This window comes from Cetorhinus maximus, chromosome 1 (genome assembly GCF_964194155.1).
Source record: "Cetorhinus maximus chromosome 1, sCetMax3.hap1.1, whole genome shotgun sequence".
NCBI classification, from domain to species: domain Eukaryota; kingdom Metazoa; phylum Chordata; class Chondrichthyes; order Lamniformes; family Cetorhinidae; genus Cetorhinus; species Cetorhinus maximus.
The window spans coordinates 88,958,874-88,980,045 of NC_135879.1; positions in this window are offsets into that span (position 1 = coordinate 88,958,874).

Below are 21,172 nucleotides of genomic sequence, written 5' to 3' on the forward strand. Positions count from 1 at the left end.
ATCATCTTTCTCTCAATCCATTTAATTGAATACAGGTCCTGGATCCCTTAAGCCCGTGTCCCAAAACCTAGAAGGACTCAAAAATTGAGTCCTGCCCTGGAAACTACAATCCCCATCTGGCATTGCTCTCCGTCATGTCCAGGTCACAGCACACTGATCCCCTGCTCTTTGGGTCTGGGATTAATGACAGAAGCTGGCCTGGTCTACCCCTCATCCCTTCCTTGCCCCGTCCAGCTCGGTGGAGCAATCAGCCTGGCTTTAAGATACCCTGTTAACCCAACACCTCCCAGTCCAGGGCCCAAGATCCAGAAAATCTCCATATGTGGTACGCGTCCGGTCCTGAGTTTTCCCAATACAGGGGCCGGTACCTGTATTCTGCATTTTTTGAACAATCTGATAACAGTTTGTGCATTAATAGCACCCCACGATTTGATGATGAAACCACAGAACATCAAGCGAGGCAGCACAAATATTTCCACCGTGAAGGTTTATCGCTCCATCAACCATCCACCTATTCCATTCGGCATGAACATGGTTCTTGAATGGCTTGCTGAGACACACTTCAATGAAACCTAGGATAAAACTCATGGTGAATTGAATTTAATATTAGAACAAGGTTTCACTGTAGTTATAATAATTCAGAAGTAAAACAGTTTATCCCCATACTCAGTTTACTTGTTACAGGGCCTCAAAATTTAAAGATCAATTTCAATTTCTTTTTTTTATAAGCGTTAAGTAAAGCATTTAACTAAATAAATGGAGGTTAAAGAGGCAACAAAAGAAGAGAAGTGAGTAGCTGGTGTCTTTATTTTAAGTAGTAAGATTTATTTCTTTAATAGATAGCAGAATGACAGGGCAGCTCCAATCCCAGGAGTGCACATCATGCTCTATGTGGGAACTCCAGGATATTTCCCATGTTGGGAAAACCATATGTACAGGAAGTGTCATCAGCTGGAGCAGCTCCAGTCCCAGATTGCGGAATTTGAGCAGCAGCTGGCATCACTGGTTTGTGGATAGCACATTTATAGATGTGGTCACCCTGTAGTTTAAGATTATCCAGGGAGAGAGGGAATGTGTGACCACCAGACAGTCAAGAAGCAACAGGCAGGTCGTCGAGTCCTCCAAGTGCATCCCACTCTCCAACCAGTATTCAGCTCTGAAGACTGAAGAAAGTGATGGTTCGTCTTGGGAGTGCCAGAGCCAAGTCCACAGCACCATAAGTGGCTCTGTACAAAGGGGGCATGAAGATGACTGAAAGGACAATAGTAATGGAAGATCCGACAGATAGGGGAAGAGACAGGACATTCTACATCCCCAGGCGTGAATGCAGGATGGTATGTTGCCTGGTGCTAGGGTCAAGGATGTAACTGAATAGCTGCAAAGCACACTGAGGAGAGAGGGTGAACAGCCAGAGATCATGGTCCACATTGGTACCAATGCCATAGGTAGAAATAGGGATGAAATTCTGCAGTCAGAATTTAGGGAGATAGGCAAGCAAAACCTCAAAAGTATAATAAAAGCAAAAAACTATGGATGCTGGAAATCCAAAACAAAAATAAAAATACCTGGAAAAGGTATATACCTCAGCAGTTCTGGCAGCATCTGCGGAGAGGAACACAGTTAACGTTTCGAGTCTGTATGACTCTTCAACAGAACTAAGTAAAAATAGAAAAGAGGTGAAATATAAGCTGGTTTAAAGGGGTGGTGGGACAGGTAGAGCTGGATAGAGGGCCAGTGATAGGTGGAGATAGCCAAAAGATGTCATAGACAAAAGGACAAAGAGGTGTTGAAGGTGGTGATATTATCTAAGGAATGTGCTAATTAAGGGTAGAAAGCAGGACATGCAAGGGACAGATAGCCCTAGTGGGGGTGGGGTGGGGTGAAGTGAAGGGAAGGGATCGAAATAGGCTAAAAGGTAGAGATAAAACAATGGATGGAAATACATTTAAAAATAATGGAAACAGGTGGGAAAAGAAAAATCTATATAAATTATTGGAAAAAAAAAGGGGGATTGGAAAGGAGGTGGGCATGGAGGAGAGAGTTCATGATCTAAAATTGTTGAACTCAATATTCAGTCCAGAAGGCTGTAAAGTGCCTAGGCGGAAGATGAGGTGCTGTTCCTCCAGTGTGCGTTGAGCTTCACTGGAACAATGCAGCAGGCCAAGGATGGACATGTGGGCATGAGAGCAGGGGGAGTGTTGAAATGGCAAGCGACAGGGAGGTCTGGGTCATGCTTGCGGACAGACCGAAGGTGTTCTGCAAAGCGGTCACCCAGTCTGCGTTTGGTCCCTCCAATGTAGAGAAAACCGCATTGGGAGCAACAAATGCAGTAGACTAAATTGAGGGAAGTGCAAGTGAAATGCTGCTTCACTTGAAAGGAGTGTTTGGGCCCTTGGACGGTGAGGAGAGGGGAAGTAAAGGGGCAGGTGTTGCGTCTTCTGCGGTTGCATGGAAAGGTGCCGTGGGAGGGGGTTGAGGTGTAGAGGGTGATGGAGGAGTCGACCAGGGTGTCCCGGAGGGAACGATCCCTGCGGAATGCCGCCAGAGGGGGTGAAGGGAAGATGTGTTTGGTGGTGGCATCATGCTGGAGTTGGCGGAAATGGCGGAGGATGGTCCTTTGACAGGACCCTCAACCATGTCCGGCCCATCTCCTGCGCATCCGCCCTCACACCTTCCTCTCCCTCCCAGAACCATGATAGGGTCCCCCTTGTCCTCACTTGTCACCCCACCAGCCTCCACATTCAAAGGATCATTTTAGCCTATTTCGATCCCTTCCCTTCACCCCACCCCACCCCCACTAGGGCTATCTGTCCCTTGCATGTCCTGCTTTCTACCCTTAATTAGCACATTCTTTAGATAATATCACCACCTTCAACACCTCTTTGTCCTTTTGTCTATGACATCTTTTGGCTATCTCCACCTATCACTGGCCCTCTATCCAGCTCTACCCACACACACCCCCCCCCCACCCCCCCACTTAAACCAGCTTATATTTCACTTCTTTTCTATTTTTACATAGTTCTGTTGAACAGTCATACAGACTCGAAACGTTAACTGTGTTCCTCTCCACAGATGCTGCCAGACCTGCTGAGTTTTTCTAGGTATTTTTATTTTTGTTCTCAAAAGTATAATCTCTGGATTACTGCTAGCACCACATGCAACTGCATACAGAAAGAGAATCACAGAATTGTTACAGTGCAAGTGGCCATTCAGCCCACCACGTCTGCACCGGCTCTCCGAATGAGCATTATGACTCAGTGCCATTCTCCTGCCTTTTCCCCATACCCTTGAACACTATTTGAATAGAAACAATCATCGAATGCCCTCTTGAATGCTTTGATTGAACCTGCCTCCACCACACTTCCAGGCAGTGCATTCCAGACTCAAGCCATTCGCTGTGTGAAAAAGTTTTTTCTCACATCACATTTGCTTCTGTTGCAAATCACTTTAAATCTGTGCCCTCTGGTTCTCAATCCTTTTATGAGTGGGAACAATTTCTCCCTATCCACTCTATCCAGCCCCCTCATGATTTTGAACACCTCTATCAAATCTCCTCTTAGCTTTCTCCTCTCCAAGGAGAACAGTCACAACCTCTCTAGTCTATCTTCCTAATTGAAGTTTCTCATCCTTGGAACCATTCTCTTCTGCATTCTCTCCAATGTGATCCCATCCTTCCTAAAGTGTGGCACCCAGAACTGCACACAATACTCTAGCTGAGGTCTAACTAATGTCCTATACAAGTTCAGCATAACCTCCCTGTACTCTATGCCCCTATTAATAAAGCCCAGGATACTATATGCTTTATTAACTGCTCTCTCCACCTGTCCTGCCACCATCAATGCTCTATGCACATATACACCTCTGCTCCTGAACCCCCTTAAGAATTGTCCCCTTATTTTATATGGTCTCTCCATGTGCTTCCTACCAAAATGCATCACCTCACACTTCTCCACATTGAACTTCATCTGCTCAATCGACCAACTTGTCTACAATGCTTCCAAGTTTTGTACCTTCCTCAAACTTTGAAATTGTCCCCTGCACACCACGATCTAGAGCATTAATATACATCAGGAAAAGCAACGGTCCCAGTACCAACCCCTGGGGAATTCTACTACAAACCTGCAGCCCAAAAAATATCCATTGGCCATTCCTCTCTGTTTCCTATTACTCAGCCAATTTTGTATCCACATTGCTACTGTCCCTTTCATTCAATGAGCTATAATTTTTCTCACAAGTCTGTTGTGTGGCATTGTATCAAATGCCTTTTGGAAGTCCATGTATACCTCATCAACAGCATTATCCTCATCAACCCTCTCTGTTGCCTCTGTAAAAAACTCCAAGAAGTTAGTTAAACATGATTTCCCCTTTAGAAATCCATGCTGGCTCTTCCTTATCAACCCACATTTTTCCATGTGACTACTAATTCTATCCACAATAATTGTTTCTAGAACCTTCCTCACCACTTGTTAAACTGACTGGTCTGTAATTGCTGGGCTTATCCTTATAACGTTTTTTGAACAAGGGCATAATGTTTGCAATTCTCTAGTACTCTGGCACCTCCCCCAAGTCTAGGGAAGACTGAAAGATTATGGCCAGTGTCCCTGCAATTTCCACTCTTACTTCCTTCAATATCCTAGGATGCATCACATCCGGTCCCGGTACCTTATCAACTTTAAGTACCAACAGTCTATTCAACACTTCCTCCTAAACAATTTTGAACCCTTCTAGTGACAGAGTTTCCTCCTCTGTCACCATGGCCTGGGTAGCATCTGCTTCCTTGTTAAAGACAGAAGCAAAGTATTCATTTAACACCTCAGCCATGCCCCCTGCCTCCATGAGTAAATCCCTTTTTGGTCCCTAATCGGCCCTACTCCTCCTTTACTACCCTCTTACTATTTGTGTGCTAATAGAAGACTTTGGGATTCCCCTTTATGTTGGCTGCCACTCTTTTCTCATAATCCCTCTTGGCTTCCCTTATTTGCTTTTTCACATCTCCTCTGAACCTTCTATATTCCGCTTGGTTCTCAATTGTATTTTCTACCTGACACCTGTCATAAGCACACATTTTCTTCTTTATCTTAATTTCCATCCCTTTTTACATCCAGGGAGCTCTGGATTTGTTTGCTCTGCCTTTCCCTTTTGAGGGAATATACCTTGACTGTGCCCGAACCATTTCTTCTTTGAAGGTAGCCCATTGCTCAGCTAAAGTTTTTCCCACCAACCTTTGGTTCCAGTCTATGTGGCCCAACTCCATTCTTGCCCCATTGAAGTCGGCTCTCCCCCAGTTAATTATCCTTACTCTGGATTGCACATTGTCCTTTTTTACCATCATCCTAAACCTTATGGTACAATAATCACTGACTCCCTAAATGTTCCCCCACTGACACTTGATCTACTTGGCCCACCTCATTTCCAAGAACCAGGTCCAACAGAGCATCTATTTTTGTTGGACTGGACACATACTGCTGTAGAAAATTCTCCTGAACATAATCTAGGAACTTTTGCCCCTCTCTGCCCTTTACACTACCACTGTCCCAGTCTACAATTGGGTAATTAAAGTCCCCCATTATAACTACTCTGAAATGCTTGCATCTCTCTGCAATTTCCCTGCAGATTTGCTCCTCTACATCCTTCTCACTATTTGGCGGTCTATAGACCACATTGAGCAATGTAAATGCACCCTATTTGTTCCATAGCTCCAACCAAATTGATTCTGTCCTTGAACCCTTTGGGACATCCTCCTTCTCCAGCACTGCAATGCTCTCCTTAACCAATACCGCCACCCCTCCTCTGTTTCTTCCTTTCCTATGTTTTCTGAACACCTTGTACCCAGGAATATTTAACACAGTTCTGAGCCAAGTCTCTGTTATCACCACAACATCATATTTCCACATGGCAATCTGCGCTTGTAACTCCCCAATCTTATTTACTATACTCCATACATTCAGATACATGCACAGTAACCCTGATTTAGACTTCATGACTTTCTCCCTTACTCCGACTCCACCTATTAACTTTCTATTGTCTATACTAGTGCTATATTGTACAGGTGCCATCTTCCCCGGAGCCATTCCCAGTGCCTCAGGAAGCTAAGGCGCTCCCTCCTGCACCATGTTTCCAGCCACGCATTCATCTGCCTTATCCTCCTAATTCTGTACTCACTCGCACATGGCACTGGGAGCAATCTAGAGATTACTACATTTTTGAGGATCTCCTTGCTAATTTTTGACCTAGCTCCCCAAATTCTGATCGCAAGACCACATCCCCCTTCCCCTACCTAAGTCATTGGTACCAACATGGATCACGGCCTCTGGCTGTTCACCATCCCCCAGAAGAATATCCTGCAGCCACTTGATAACATCCTTGACCCTGGCACCAGGGAGGCAACTTATCATCCTGGAGTCACGTCTACAGCCGCAGACACACCTGTCTGTTCCCCTAACTAATGAATCCCCTACTACTATTTTTTAAAATTCATTCAAAGGATGTGGGCTTCGCTGGCTGGGTCAGCATTTATTGCCCATCCCTAGTTGCTTTTGAGAAGGTAGTGGTGAGCCGCCTTCTTGAACCACTGCAGTCCGTGTGGTGTAGGTACACCATTGTGTTGTTAGGAAGAGAGTTCCAGGATTTTGGCCCAACAACAGTGAAGGAACGGTGATATATTTCCAAGTCAGGGTGGTGACTGACTTGCAGGGGAACTTCCAGGTGGTGGTGTTCCCATCTATCTGCTGTCCTTGTCCGTCTAGGTGGTAGTAGACGTGGGTTTGGAAGGAGCTGTCGAAGGAGCCTTGGTGAATTTCCTATTGCTCTTCCTTGCTTCTTCCTCCCCTCCTGTACAGCCGAGCACTTGTGGTGTCACAAACTTGGCTCTGACTGCACTCCTCTGATGATCCAATGCCCTCACCAGCTTCCAAAACGGAAAACCGATTTGTGAGCGGGATCCCAGAGGACTCCTGCACTGCCTGCCAAGTTCTCTTGGATTATCTGGTGGTCATCCATTCCCTTTGTCTCCAGGCTCCTCAGAGAGGTGGGCACGCCTCTCTGAATCTGCTATCCACGGAGCTCTCAGCCTCGCGGATGTGCCACAGTGACTCCAGCCACTGCTCGAGCTCTGAAACCCGGAGCTCAAGGTTCTACCACTGGCAGCAGTTCCTACACTTGTGGTCGTCTAGGACATCGGTAGCGTCCATGACTTCCCCCATATTACAGGACACACATTCCACTCCACCAAGCTGCCCTGCCACGTCTTATCTTTATTTTACTTTGGCTTCTTTATATTACTTTATGATATTGGCCCTAGTGTTCCCTTATCCCTGGTATTTCTCATTTAAATCCAAGTGTAGCTACTTCTTTAAAAATAATACACTTTTCTAATTTACAGCAATTTAAAGGCAGTCCCCAACAACAGTTTCGGATCAATTAATGAATTTATGGTTTTCCTGTGATGTCACTATTTTTTTGTTCTCATTCTCCTTTCAAACTCAGCACAAGCCAGTTCCAAGCGGCTGACTGGTGTGCCTCTCCGACTCCCAGGTAACTGGTGTAGGCCTCAAGCCTCAGTCCTGATTCATACTCTCCTGCTCTAGGTTGCTTCCTTGCAGGTCCGCCGCCCCTCTGACTCCCAGGTAAGCGGAAGGATACAGCAAATTAATTCTTGACTGGAGAGATGGTATAGGAGGGAGGGCTTTAGATGTTTGGGACATTGGGATCAGTTCTGGGGGAGATGGGACCTGTACAGGCCAGAAGGATTGCACCAAAACAGAGTTGGGACAATTTCTTTGCAGGGTGATTTGCTGATGCTATTGGGGAGGGTTTAAACTAACTTGGCAGGGGTTGTGGGAACCAGGAAGTAATATGAGAGCGGGATACCAAGGTACACAAAGTATTGGGAAAGACAGATAGTTACAGGATAGGAAATGGTAAGGTATTAGTTGGGTTCAGCATAGGAGAAAAGGAATAAAGTCTAAATTAGGGTTACAGTGCGTGTATATGAATACATGGAGTGTGGTAAATAGGATTGGTTAGTTGCAGGCTCAGATAACCATGTGGAAATATGATATTGTGGCGATAAAAGAGAGCTGACTCAAAAGAAAATCGGGATTGGGTATTAAATATTCCTGGGTACAAGGTGCTCATGAAGGAGGAAAGGAGAGAGTGTAGTATTGATTAAGGAGAGCATTGCAGTGCTGGAGAGAGAGAGAGAGAAAGAGAGGTGATGGCCCAGAGGGGTCAAAGACTGAATCTATTTGGCTAGAGCTAAGGAATAAAAAGGTTTAATTGTATTGCTTGATGTAGTCCATAGGCTGCCAACTAGTGGAAAAGAAGTAGAGGAACAAATTGCAAGGAAATTACAGAGAAGTGCAAGAATTATGGAGTAGTTACAGTGAGGGACTTAACAATACCACTATCCCAGTTTATATTTGAATAAGTAAAGGGGAGAGAGGGGCAGAGCCGTCCCTGGGGTACAGCAAATTAGGGCGACAACCCAGGGCCCTGCGCTTCGACATCACGGTGTTAGATGTATTACAGCCTGTACCTGTAGTACAGAACAGCTGATTCACTGTCTCTCTAATCTCAAAATGAGTGTTTACTGGTGGATATAAGCGAATAAATGAAGTACGTATCCCCTCTCCAAAAATCATAAAAGGGTAGCAGCAAAAGCAGATTAAAACCATACGAATTGGGATAAATCACTGCCGATCAATAGATGTAATCTCCTTTGATTCCACCAGAACATGAACATATCCCGGTTTATTTAATTCTCTTAGTCTGCTTATAGCAGCTATTCTGCTCAAGCCCATATCTCTGCGGGCAATCTCATCAAGCAATCGCTCCCCAAATCTCCTGCCCTGCAAAATTAATCAGTGGACTGAATGTTGTATTTAGCCCCTCAACATGATAATGTCTTTTTTTTAAACTTGTACAATGCCATGCTTTGGTAATATTATTGCATGTTAACGATTAATTGAGATTGCTTGCTCTCATCTGTTTATAATCTATTTTTGTTATGGCCTAGATTAAAAGCTTAATCTTTGGCAAAACTGTATTTATACTGGCAAATGACCACTACTATTGTCAAGCAGAGAAACATGTCAAAACGTGGATGTTGCTAAAATATGCATAATAAAATTTCTTTAATAGTATTTTCACAATGATGTGTGCTTCTGTCTATATGTAGATTTTATCTATATTAATGGTTAATTTCCTTCAAACTAGTTAGAAGTTTTTAAATGCACAAACGTTTTTGGATTTTACCAAATGCATGATATAACTGAGGTTTAAAATTAATTATGGATCAATTTGTAAATTCTGCAAAGAGATATTCATTTTCTTATCCATTTTTGTTACTTTCAATTTTTTTTGGCCTAGATTAAAGGCTTAATTCTACATCTTCCTGAAATCATCTTTGACGTAACTATTTAGATGAGCACTTGAAACACTATAGCATACAGGGCTTTGAGCCAAGTGCTGGAAAATAAGATTAGACTTGATGGCTGGCACAGACACGATGGGCCTGTTTCTGTGCTGTATAACTCTATGGGCTGAATTTTCTCCCCGTCAGGGGGGAAGTTGATGGGCGGGCGCGCTTCCAATCGGTACCATTTTACCGTGGGCAGGCCAATCAAGGCCCACCCTGCGTGACGTCCGCACAGAAGCACTATGCACTCCCTGTGCGGGCGGGGGGTGGAGGGGGGGGATTTCCTAAAATCGAGTGCGCGCTCTTTCGCGCATGCTTACGAAAGAGTGCACTCATCTCCCTGAGGCTAAGTGCTGCCTCAGGGAGATTGGCTCTAAATATGAAAAAGCTCAAAATAGAAAAATAAAATTTCCCTAAAATGTCCCCTCATGTGACAATGTAACATGAGTTGGGACATGGTCATAATTTCCAAAAAAAAATTAAAATTTTTAAAACCCTACATGAAACCTCATCCTGCCCGTGGATGAGGCTTCATGCTTTTTCTAGTTCGCGCCGGGGCTCCTGGCCTGCCCGCCAACCTTAAGGTTGGACAGGCAGGTCCACTAATTACTTTCATTGCTCTGTCAATGGCCTCAATTGGCCATTGACAGGTCAGCGGGCACACAGCTGATTGTGCTGCGCCCCTGCCTTCCTGAAAATTTAAATGGGGCGCGGTGACATCGGGAGTTCCGCCCGACATTTACCGCGTGTGTCATTTTACACGTCGTGAGTGGGCCCCGCCCCGCTTGGCAATGGTAACATCCAGCCCTATGACTATGAATACCCTACACTTTGCACAGCACATTTGATTTTGGTGCACTGGATCGTGGGCGTTGCAGTCGCACAATGGTGTCACCTTCAATGGGACTGATCACGTTTGATGTTTGCACAGAATACATTGCAAAATCCTCCATCTTTTCTATTTCCATTCCTTAAACATCCCTGCACTTGTATTATACCATAATGCAAAGTGTTGTGCAGGTAATGCTACTCTCACTGCACCTGCAAACACTTCCCGGGAAGCTTGAGTGACAGGAGTACCTGTGAGGCGTGAGCTGTTCCGGGAGATGGAGTTATCCTTAAAATAGAACTACAAGTCCCAAGGCGCAACAGAGATTGGCGCTGCTGGTGTAGTCGGGATGGGGATTGACTTACCAATGGCCACTTACCATTGATTGGCTAGTTTGCTTACTCATTTGCATTGTTTTTCAACCAACCAGTCACAGAGAGGTGACTGCTGCTGACACTCGGGTCAGAGGGAGAAGGTGGAAAAGCTGATGGCACCTTAAACCCCGCCCAGCCTGCGCGGACGTTGCCCCAATGTCAGATCCGCTTCGCCCAACTCGGTTGTCAAGGCTAAAAACAAAAAGCTACTGCGGATGCTGGAAATCCAAAACAAAAACAGAATTACCTGGAAAAACTCAGCAGGTCTGGCAGCATCGGTGTGAAGAAAAGAGTTGACGTTTCGAGTCCAACATGACCCTTCAACAGAACTGAAGTATAGTTAGGAGAGGGGTGAAATATAAGCTGGTTTAAGGTGGGGGGGCGGGGGGAGAGAAGTTGAGGGTGGGGTGGTTGTAGGGACAAGCAAGCAGTGATAGGAGCAGATAATCAAAAGATGTCACAGACAAAAGGATCAAAGAGGTGTTGAAGGTGGTGATATTATCGAAGAAAAGTGCTAATTAAGAATGGATGGCAGGACACTCAAGGTACAGCTCTAGTGGGGGTGGGGTGGAAAGACTAACAAGGTATTAGTTGTAGATTTAAAAATAATGGGAATAGGTGGGAAAAGAAGAATCTATATAAATTATTGAAAAAAAAACAAAAGGGAGGGGGAAGAAAGGGATGGGGATGAGGGCAGGGGGAGTTTAAGATCTAAAGTTGTTGAATTCAATATTCAGCCCAGAAAGCTGTAAAGTGCCTAGTCGGAAGATGAGGTGCTGTTCCTCCAGTTTGCGCTGGGCTTCACTGGAACAATGCAGCAAGCCAAGGACAGACATGTGGGCAAGAGAGCAGGGTAGAGTGTTAAAATGGCAAGCGACAGGGAGGTTTGGGTCTTTCTTGCGGACAGACCGCAGGTGTTCTGCAAAGCGGTCACCCAGTTTGCGTTTGGTCTCTCCAATGTAGAGGAGACCGCATTGGGAGCAACGAATGTAGTAGACTAAGTTAGGGGAAATGCAAGTGAAATGCTGCTTCACTTGAAAGGAGTGTTTGGGCCCATGGACGGTGAGGAGAGAGGAAGTGAAGGGGCAGGTGTTGCATCTTCTGCGTGGGCATGGGGAGGTGCCATAGGTGGGGGTTGAGGAGTAGGGGGTGATGGAGGAGTGGACCAAGGTGTCCCGGAGGGAACGATCCCTACGGAATGCCGCCAGGGGGGTGAAGGGAAGATGTGTTTGGTGGTGGCATCATGCTGGAGTTGGCGGAAATGGCGGAGGATGATCCTTTGAATGCGGAGGCTGGTGGGGTGATAAGTGAGGACAAGGGGGACCCTATCATGTTCCTGGGAGGGAGGAGAAGGCGTGAGGGCGGATGCGCGGGATATGGGCCGGACACGGTTGAGGGCCCTGTCAACGACCGTGGGTGGAAAACCTCGGTTAAGGAAGAAGGAGGACATGTCAGAGGAGCTGTTTTTGAAGGTAGCGTCATCAGAACAGATGTGACGGAGGCGAAGGAACTGAGAGAATGGGATGGAGTCCTTACAGGAAGCGGGGTGTGAGGAGCTGTAGTCGAGGTAGCTGTGGGAGTCGGTAGGCTTGTAATGGATATTGGTGGACAGTCTATCATCAGAAATTGAGACAGAGAGGTCAAGGAAGGGAAGAGAAGTGTCAGAGATGGACCATGTGAAAATGATGGAGGGGTGGAGATTGGAAGCAAAATTAATAAATTTTTCCAGGTCCCGAGGAGAGCATGAAGCAGCACCGAAGTAATCATCGATGTACCGGAGAAAGAGTTGTGGGAGGGGGCCGGAGTAGGACTGGAACAAGGAATGTTCCACATACCCCATAAAGAGACAGGCATAGCTGGGGCCCATGCGGGTACCCATAGCCACACCTTTTATTTGGAGGAAGTGAGAGGAGTTAAAGGAGAAATTGTTCAGTGTGAGAACAAGTTCAGCCAGACGGAGGAGAGTAGTGGTGGATGGGGATTGCTCGGGCCTCTGTTCAAGGAAGAAGCTAAGGACCCTCAGACCATCCTGGTGGGGGATGGAGGTGTAGAGGGATTGGACATCCATGGTGAAGAGGAAGCGGTTGGGGCCAGGGAACTGGAAATTGTTGATGTGACGTAAGGTGTCAGAGGAATCACGGATGTAGGTGGGAAGGGACTGGACAAGGGGAGAGAGAAGGGAGTCAAGATAACGAGAAATGAGTTCCGTGGGGCAGGAACAGACTGACACGATCGGTCTGCCAGGACAGTTCTGTTTGTGGATTTTGGGTAGGAGGTAGAAGCGGGCTGTCTGAGGTTGGGCGACTATCAGGTTGGAAGCTGTGGGAGGAAGATCTCCAGAGGAGATGAGGTCAGTGACAGTCCTGGAAACAATGTTCTGTGGTGGGGTCATGGTCCAGGGAGAGGTAGGAGGAAGTGTCTGCGAGTTGACGCTCAGCCTCCGCGAGGTAGAGGTCAGTGCGCCAGACAACAACAGCACCACCCTTGTCAGCGGGTTTGATGACAATGTTGGGGTTGGACCTGAGAGAACGGAGTGCAGTAAGTTCAGAGAGAGACAGATTAGAATGGGTGAGAGGAGCAGAGAAATTGAGACGGCTAATGTCACACCGACAGTTCTCAATGAAAAGATCAAGAGAAGGTAAGAATCCAGAGGGAGGGGTCCAGGTGGAGGGAGAATATTGGAGGTGGGTAAAAGGATCCGTTGAATGGGGAGAGGACTCCTGCCCAAAGAAGCAAGCACGGAGACGAAGACGGCGGAAGAAGAGTTCAGCATCATGCCGAGCCCGAAATTTATTGAGATGAGGGCATAAGGGTATGAAACTAAGTCCTTTGCTGAGCACTGAACGTTCAGCATCGGAGAGGGGAAGGTCAGGGGGTATAGTGAATACACGACTGGGGCTGGGATTGGAAGATGGGGTGGGGACGGAGGGACAAGCAGGGGTGGAGGGTCCCAGATGGGTGTTGGTGTCGATGAGTTGTTGGAGCTTGCGTTCCTTAGCACTTGAGAGAAAGAGAAAAAGTTTCTTGTTGAGGCGTCGGATGAGGCAAAGAATAAAATGAAACTGGGGGCACGCGCAGCTTTGAAAAAGGGTGCGGCGGTGCTGCTGGAGGGAGAGGTCGAGTGTGTTCATATGGCGGCGCATGGCACTGAGTGTGGATCTCAGAAAGCGACGGGAACAGCAGTCCGAGAAACGTTTTATGTCCCGGAGATACCTGTAATCCTGGGTGGGTTCGAAACAAGAGGGATGCAATTCCAGCTGAAATCCACGTGGGGTGAGTCGGAGACGGAGACAGTCACTGAGAAAGGAAATATGGCTGTGAAAGCAGGTTTTAGTAAACACCTTGTCAAACACCAGGAGAGAAATGGAAAGCAATGAAGGTGAACAGGGCAGAAGAAACAGGCGGAAATCCTGTCGGAGAACACAACAATTTCCAGTTCCCTGGCCCCAACCGCTTCCTCTTCACCATGGATGTCCAATCCCTCTACACCTCCATCCCCCACCAGGATGGTCTGAGGGCATTTAGCTTCTTCCTCGAACAGAGGCCCGAACAATCCCCATCCACCACTACTCTCCTCCGTCTGGCTGAACTTGTTCTCACACTGAACAATTTCTCCTTTAACTCCTCTCACCTCCTCCAAATAAAAGGTGTGGCTATGGGTACCCGCATGGGCCCCAGCTATGCCTGTCTCTTTATGGGGTATGTGGAACATTCCTTGTTCCAGTCCTACTCCGGCCCCCTCCCACAACTCTTTCTCCGGTACATCGATGATTACTTCGGTGCTGCTTCATGCTCTCCTCGGGACCTGGAAAAATTTATTAATTTTGCTTCCAATCTCCACCCCTCCATCATTTTCACATGGTCCATCTCTGACACTTCTCTTCCCTTCCTTGACCTCTCTGTCTCAATTTCTGATGATAGACTGTCCACCAATATCCATTACAAGCCTACCGACTCCCACAGCTACCTCGACTACAGCTCCTCACACCCCGCTTCCTGTAAGGACTCCATCCCATTCTCTCAGTTCCTTCGCCTCCGTCGCATCTGTTCTGATGACGCTACCTTCAAAAACAGCTCCTCTGACATGTCCTCCTTCTTCCTTAACCGAGGTTTTCCACCCACGGTCGTTGACAGGGCCCTCAACCGTGTCCGGCCCATATCCTGCGCATCCGCCCTCACGCCTTCTCCTCCCTCCCAGAAACATGATAGGGTCCCCCTTGTCCTCACTTATCACCCCACCAGCCTCCACATTCAAAGGATCATCCTCCGCCATTTCCGCCAACTCCAGCATGATGCCACCACCAAACACATCTTCCCTTCACCCCCCCTGGCGGCATTCCGTAGGGATCATTCCCTCCAGGTCACCCTGGTCCACTCCTCCATCACTCCCTACTCCTCAACCCCCACCTATGGCACCTCCCCATGCCCACGCAGAAGATGCAACACCTGCCCCTTCACTTCCTCTCTCCTCACCATCCAAAAGACCAAACACTCCTTTCAAGTGAAGCAGCATTTCACTTGCATTTCCCCTAACTTAGTCTACTACATTCGTTGCTCCCAATGCGGTCTCCTCTACATTGGAGAGACCAAACGCAAACTGAGCGACCGCTTTGCAGAACATCTGCGGTCTGTCCGCAAAAAAGACCCAAACCTCCCTGTCGCTTGCCATTTTAACACTCCACCCTGCTCTCTTGCCCACATGTCTGTCCTTGGCTTGCTGCATTGTTCCAGTGAAGCCCAACGCAAACTGGAGGAACAGCACCTCATCTTCCGACTAGGCACTTTACAGCTTTCTGGGCTGAATATTGAATTCAACAACTTTAGATCTTAAACTCCCCCTCCGCTCATCCCCACCCCGTTTCTTCCCCCTCCCTTTTGTTTTTTTTTCAATAATTTATATAGATTCTTCTTTTCCCACCTATTCCCATTATTTTTAAATCTACAACTAATACCTTGTTAGTCTTTCCACCCCACCCCCACTAGAGCTGTACCTTGAGTATCCTGCCATCCATTCTTAATTAGCACTTTTCTTCGATAATATCACCACCTTCAACACCTCTTTGATCCTTTTGTCTGTGACATCTTTTGATTATCTGCTCCTATCACTGCTTGCTTGTCCCCGCAACCACCCCACCCTCAACTTCTCTCTCCCCCCGCCCCCCACCTTAAACCAGCGTTTATTTCACCTCTCTCCTAACTATACTTCAGTTCTGTTGAAGGGTCATGTTGGACTCGAAACGTCAACTCTTTTCTTCTCCACCGATGCTGCCAGACCTGCTGAGTTTTTCCAGGTAATTTTGTTTTTGTTTCGGTTGTCAAGGCAGCGGGCCAGGTGACCAGAAGCACAGCGCAGGTTCAGCACCATCAGTCACCCTTGGAGACGGCAGCGATGGAGCAGATTTTATTCCAACTCTTACTCGCCTCTGAGGAGCAATATGTACTATCCTGAACTAGTTAACGTCTTTAAAGCGGACATATAGCACATAGCGTCTGACCTGCGGGAAGAGTCACGTTTGCTGGGCTGAATTTTACGCTCCAAGATCGGAAACGTTTCCGATCTTCTTAGAGTGTATTATGGGGTGTGTCGTCATCGGGTGCCATTTGCGACATCATCACGCCTTCTGATAATACGGCATGTGGGCGGGTCAAAGAGTCAGGAACTGACCGTGTTACTTAAATATCAATTTAACAGGCAATTGAGCTAATTAACTATCCATCTCACTGCAATAATAGGGTCAGGGCGAGATTTACAACAGGTGGGGAATCCGTTTTTTTTAAAAGGGCAAGCTTGATTGGGCGGGTTTTAAACTGCAGTTGATACCAGAGTCTCAGCTTTGCAGTTCCAGCTCTATTGACTGCAGGAACTGCTCATTTGAGGGGACAGGGGAACCACCTGGATATTTTTCATGAGGAGAACTCTCCGCTGGCTCAGAGGGCTCTTTTGATGGATTATTTTCCTGCCCATTACCAAGGGGTGAAAAGTGTCCAAGACAGATGGAGGTTGTTGTCTCAGTTGGAGACACAACCTCCAGTGAGGAGAGAAGGATTATAAGGAGGAGGAGGACGAGGAGAAAGGCAAGAGGATAAAAGGGAACACAGGGAAGCTCAGAACGTTGTGGTTCCTCAGGAAGGAGATAGGGCAGTGCCAGACCCCGAGGGTTAGGAAGAACCCAGAAAACTTCAGCGGGGGCACAGATGAACTTATGCCGCCCAAGTGTATACAGGCAGAGGTCTAGCTACCTGCAACTGACCTCATGAGGTCATTGGGCATTTTGTGGCACTGGGACTAAGTCCTCCTCACCTTATTAACACTGTTGAACTTGTTGGACACCTCCTCCCGTGCAACCCAAGTCTGCCTGGGCTTCCTCCTCTTCCTAGCCTTCAGCATGAGCTGGTGACATCTATCATGTACTGCATGCAGGAGGGCATCAAGCCAGCCTCACTGAATCTGGGGACAGCTTTGCCCCTTCTAGAATGCCTCTCTCCTTGCTCCGGTGGTGCAGACATCTATGCTTGGCCATATGTAATAAATGTACAACTCCTCAATGCCAAAAGGTGGGAGACTTGCTGAATTTTAAAACTTCTACCATCTATGAAGTTTGACAAGGGTCAGCGCCCTCTGAAAGCAAAACATAAGAACAAGTTACAGACTGACCTTGATGTAGGAGTGGGTTGGGAAAAGTATCAACATGGCAGCTCAATATTCCAGGTATAGAATCTTCAGGCGAGACAGGTTAGGGGGGTGTAAAAGAGGAGATGGTGTAGCAATATTGATCAAGGAGTCAATTACTACAATAAGGGGGGCATATCATCTTAGAAGGTTCCTCAAATGAGACCATATGGGTAGAACTTAACAAAAAGGGGACAATCACATTACTGGGCGTGTACTATAGACCCCGAAACAATCAGGGAGAGATAGAAGGGAAGATATGTAGGAAAATCTCAGAAGTGTAAAAATAATAGGGTAATAATAGTAGGGGGTTTCAATTTCCCCAATATTAACTGGGATAGACAAAGTGTGACAGGCTTAGAGGGGGCGGAATTCTTAAAATGTATCCAAGATAGGTTATACATCCAACACGTAGAAAGTCTGACAAGAGAGGGGGCAGTGCTGGACCTAGTTTTAGGGAACAAAGCCGGGTAAGCGGTAGAAATGTCAATGGGGGAGCATTTCGGTGATAGTGACCATAACTCAGTGAGATTTAAGGTAGTTATGGAAAAGGACAAAGATGGACTGGAAATAAAGGTTCTGAATTGGGGGAAGGCCAATTTTAATATGATAAGACAGGATCTGGCCAAAATGGACTGGGAACAGCTACTTGTAGGAAAATCTACATCAGAGCAGTGGGAGTCATTCAAAAAGGAGAGAGAGAGTGCAGGGCTAACATGTCCCTGTAAAAGATGAAGGGTGGGACCAACAAGTTCAGAGAACCCTGGATGTCAAGGAATGTACAGGATTGGATAAGGAAAAAAGAGAAGCTTATGTTAGATAGCAAGGTCTCAAAACAGAGGAAGCCCTAGAGGAGTGCAAGGGGTTACTTAAAAAAAAATTAGGAGAGCGAAGAGGGGGGCAAGTATAAACACTGGCGGTTAAAATAAAGGAAAATCCAAAGGCATTTTATAAGTATATTAGGGGAAAGAGGATAACCAGGGAAAGAGTAGGGCCCATTAGGGACCAAAGTGGCAATCTGTGAGGAGCCGGAAGATGTGAGGTTTTAAATGAGTATTTTGTCTCTGTATTCACTATAGAGAAGGATGGTGTAGGTATAGAAATCAGGGAGGGGGACAGTGATATACTTGAACAAATTAGCATTGAAAGGGAGGAGGTATTAGCAGTTTTAGCGGGCTTAAAAGTGGATAAATCCCCAGGCCCAGGTGAGATGATGTATCCCAGGCTGCTGTGGGAGGCAAGGGAGGAGATTGCAGGTGCCCTGGCATTAATTTTCAAATCCTCTCTGGCCACAGGAAGTGCCAGAGGACTGGAGGACAGCTAATGTGGTACCAATACCATTATTCAAGAAGGGTGGTAGGAATAAACCAGATAACTATAGGCCAGTGAGTCTAACATTAGTGGTAGGGAAACATTTGGAAACAATTCTGAGGGACAGATTTAATCTCCACTTGGAGAGGCAAGGATTAATCAAGGATAGTCAGCATGGCTTTGTCAGCGGGGATTGAATTTTGAGGAGGTGACTAGTTGTGTAGATGAGGGTAGTGCAGTTGATGTAGTCTACATGGACATCAGTAAGGCTTTTGACAAGGTCTCGCATGGGACACTGGTCAAGAAGGTAACAGCCCATGGCATTCAGGGCAATTTGGCAAATTGGATCCAAAATGGGGTAGTGGCAAGAGGCAGAGGGTGATGGTTGAAGGTGGTTTGTGACTGGAAGCCTGTGTCCTGTGGCGTATCGCAGGGTTCGGTGCTAGACATGAATGTAGGAAGTATGATCAGTAAGTTTGCAGGTGACAAAAAAGTTGGTGGCGTGATAAGTAGTGAGGAGGAAAGCCTTAGACTACAAGACAATATAGACAGGCTGGTCATATGGGCAGACCAGTAGCAAATGGAATCTAATCCTGAAAAGTGTGAGGTGATGATTTTGGGTGGACTAACAAGGCAAGGGAGTGCCCAATGAATGGTAGGACCCTAGGAAGTACAGAGGACCAGAGGGACCTTGGTGTGCATGTCCATAGATCCTTGAAGGCAGCAGGACAGGTAGATAAGGTGGTTAAGGCGGCATATGGGATACTTGCCTTTACTAGTTGAGGCATTGAATACAAGAGCAGGGAGATTATGATGGAACTGTATAAAACGTTAGTTTGGCCACATCTGGAGTACAGTGTGCAGTTCTGGTCGCCACACTATGGGTGAAATTTTATGGCCGCGAGATTTTACGTTCCCGCCGAAGCCAGTGAGGTTTAGAATGTCTCACCGCATTTTACAGCCCCATCCCTGCCGAAACGGGGCCTTAAAATTCTGCCCCATAGGAAGGGCGATTGCACTGGAGAGGGTGCAAAGGAGATTCACCAGGATGTTGCCTGGGCTGGAGTGTTTCAGTTATGAAGAGAGACTAGATGGGCTGGGGTTATTTTTCCTTAGAGCAGAGAAAGCTGAGGGGGGTCCTGGTTGAGGTGTACAAAATTATGAGGGGCACAGGTAGGACAGATAAGGAGAAATTTTTCCCCTTAGTGGAGGGGTCAAGAACCAGGGGACATAGATTTAAGGTAAGGAGCAGGATTTGAGGGGAAAAAAAATTCACCCAGAGGGTGGGGGTATCTGGAACTCTCTGCCTGAAAGGGTGGTAGAGGCAGGAACCTTCAACATTTAAGGAGTATTTAGGTGAACACTTGAAACTCCATTGCACACAAGGCTACTGGCCAAGTGCAGGAAAATGGGATTAGAGTAGATAGGAGTTTGATGACCGATGTGGACATGAAGGTCCTCTATACATGTTGTAAAACTCTATGGGCTGAATTTTCCCCCCGTTGGGGAGGGATGTTGATGGGTGGGCGCATGCTAACTTCCTAACGGCGCCCCCCGATTGGAGGCGCGCTGCCATTTTATCTGGGCGGGCCAATTAAAGCCTGCCCAGCGTGACGTCCGCACCAAAGCACTATGCGCTACCTGTGCGGGCAGGCGGGGGAATTCCCTAAACCTGAGAGTGCGCTCTTTTCACGCATGTGCACGAAAGAGTGCACTCATCTCCCTGAGGCCAAATGCTGCCTCAGGGAGATCGCCTCTACTTTCAACAATATTAAAAATAGAGAAAAAAAATTCCCTTACGTGTCCCCTCGTGACAATGTCACATGAGCTGGGACATGTTCATAATTTCCAAAAAAACTTCAATAAAATTTTTTAAAACCTTACATGAAACCTCATCCTGCCTGAGGAAGAGATTTCATGTTTTTGCTGCTTCCCGTCGGGGCTCCTGGCCTGCCCGCCAACCTTAAGGTTGGACAGGCAGGTCCACTAATTACTTTCATTGCTCTGTCAATGGCCTCAATTGGCCATTGACAGGTCGGCAGGCCCGCAGCTGATTTTGTTGCACCCCCGCCTTCCTGAAAATTTAAATGGGGTGCGGTGACGTCGGGAGTTCCGCCCGATGTCACCGCGTGTCATTTCACGCATCGGCGAGCAGGCCCCGCTCGCTGATGGTAAAATCCAGCCCTATGACTCTCTGGTGAGCAGCGTTCAGGGTCTGAATTTGTTGAATTCATTGGGCAGAATTTTGCCGTCGGCGAGCAGGGGTCAGGGCCCGCTCGCCAACGCGTAAAATGACGCGGGATGATGTCGGGTAGAACCCCCGACGTCATCCCACCCCATTTAAATTTTCAGGAAGGCGGGGGCACAGCCAAATCAGCTGCAGGCCCACTGACCTGTCAATTGAGGCCATTGACAGGATCATTTAAACAATTAAAGGACCTGCCTGTCCATCGGCAGCAAATAGAAAAAACATGAAACCTCATCCACCGGCTGGATGAGGTTTCATGCAGGGTTTTAAAAAGTTTACTAAAGTTATAGTGGAAATTATGAACATGTCCCATCTTATGTGA